General features: G+C 45.6%; 1 protein-coding gene across 1 annotated transcript in view; it reads right to left on the reverse strand.

Moving 5' to 3' along the window:
- Positions 1–2350, reverse strand: part of FBLIM1 (filamin binding LIM protein 1) — a 40392-nt gene that overhangs the window by 13103 nt on the left and 24939 nt on the right. The gene's annotated exons all lie outside the window — the stretch shown is intronic.

The raw sequence follows: 2350 nt of genomic DNA on the forward strand, positions 1-2350 counted from the left end.
GGGCAATCAGCCACGAGGGGGCGGTGGCTGCACAGCTCAAAGGACTGAACTGTGCAGCCTGTGCTACGGGTGTGCATTTGCCATGTTTAGTCTCAAAACAAACAAACCAAAAAACTATTTTAAGAAGTCTTCAAGTTTTCTGCATTAAAAAAAATTAGCAACAAACTGAAGACACAACTATAGGGTGGGAGAAAATATTGGGGAACTGTATGTGGGAGGGAGAGCCTTCATATTCAGAATCCATAAGGAATTCCACCTACTCACAAATAGATAACCCATGCAAATAAACACTGGGCAGAGGACTTATTAAGAGACATTTCTTGGGAGAGACTGCATGAATAGCTAACACGTGCAAAGACACTCATGGGCATGCGTCATTAGGAAAAGGCACATCAAATCCCCAAGGAGAATCCACTTCACCCCCACTCCCGTGGCCGCGATACGACCACATGGAAAACAAGAAGTACTGGCAAGGATGGAGAGAATGAGGACTCTTTTCCATGGCCGGTGGGACTGGGAATGTTGAAGCCCCTGTGACAAGTATAAAGTTAGACAGGATCACCCAGGCTGTCGTCAGGGCCCGGGTTCCCGTGATGGCACAGCACTGCTCCGCAGGGCTTTCCAGCCTAGTCTTTGTGGGAGCAGATGGCCCAACATGAGCTCAGTTCACGCCTCTAAACTGCACATGTGCAGAGCACTGAAACCGATGGTGTTTGGCATGTACACTTACCACAGTTTTTGGAAAATGAACTTTTGGTACATGCTACAATGTGGATAACACCCGAAAATATGATGCTGAGGGAAATACATCAGGCAGAAAAGGACAAGTCTTCTAGATTTCCACTTAAATGATGTATCTAGAATCACTCACTAGCGTTGAGCCCATTCTGCCTCACAGAGACCCTACAGGATAGAGTAGAATGTCCTTGTGGGTTTCTGAGGCTGTAACTCGTTTTATAAGAGCAGAAAGCCTCATCTTGCTCCCTAGGAGTACCTGGGGATTTTAAACGGCTGACCTTGTGGTTAGCAGCCCAACTGGAAACTCACTGCCTCAAGGCTGACGGCATAGTAATGTTACCTGCAGCAGGGGGGAGGAGCCAAAGGGAAACATTGTTTTAACATTGTTAAAGGGGGTTGAACTTCTATTACTCTCCAGGTTGAGAGGGTGGTAAATTTGTTTTGATACCACTGAATTGCACATGTGAAAAAATGGTTGGAATAACAACTTTTATGTTTGCTATAGATACATATTACATTTTAACACTTTTTTCCTTTGGTGGCAATACACAACCAAACACACATCTGTTTATGATTTCTCCATGCGCAGGTCGGTGGCATTGGTATTACCCATCAGTGGTCTCGCCATTCTCACTCCCGCTGTCCCTACCACGTCAGTACCAGGAAGTCAGGCTCTCTGCTCCTTCATCGCTCCTCTGCCATCAGATGAGCCGCTCTCCACTGAAACTCATCCAGACAATTCTTTATAAAAGCATAAGAATACTCAAGGCAAACATGCTCTATGAACTAGGCTAACCTGTTGTGTAGTTTAATGATGGTCTGATGGGATAGCTTTCATTCAAGGTTCAAAGATGATTTCAGGGCATTAGATGTGGGGTCCCCCCAATAGCAATGTATCCAGCATACCTGGTTGCCATGTCTTATTTATTTATATCTATGTACATATTTTAGCGTAGTTTTTTTTTAAGCAGGGAGAACATAAAAGTAGTAATATATGCATTTCTGTACATCTCGACCAAGGCATGCTAGGCAGCTGTGAACAAGACGAAGGCGCTGCTTCGAATTCTTCTTCTTTTTAAAAAAATCATTTTATTGGGGGCTCTGACAACTCTTATCACAATCCATCCATCTATCTATTGTGTCAGCTGCTTGGAATCCTGATGCAGAAGGCTCTTGGAGACGTAGGAAGGGAAGAAGCACAGGGCCCGTCGGCATAGAGCGGGCTGCTGTTTGTGCAGAATTGGGGTGTGTTTTGCCGTATAGTCTCAGTAGCAACAAAGACAAAATAAATTATTTTAAACATTGAACAGTTATCTGTGAAACCAGAAAATGCAAACATGTAACGCTGGGAAAAGGAAGCAGAACAGCTGCTCAAATGGGAACGAAACTCGGTGGTTTATGAAGAGAGGGCAGCGCCACGAGGACGGAGCTCAACATCTGGTTGTGAAAACAAGATGCGCACGGGAGAGGAAACAGAACCCAGGTACGCAAAGGTTTCAAAGCTGCCCTCCTGCACACACACACACACACACACACACAAAGCTGCCCTCCTGCCCACACACACACACACACACACACGGGCAATCAGCCACGAGGGGGCGGTGGCTGCACA

Source organism: Echinops telfairi, unplaced genomic scaffold, assembly GCF_000313985.2.
Source record: "Echinops telfairi isolate 266 unplaced genomic scaffold, ASM31398v2 ScPeMD7_7457;HRSCAF=8495, whole genome shotgun sequence".
NCBI lineage: Eukaryota > Metazoa > Chordata > Mammalia > Afrosoricida > Tenrecidae > Echinops > Echinops telfairi.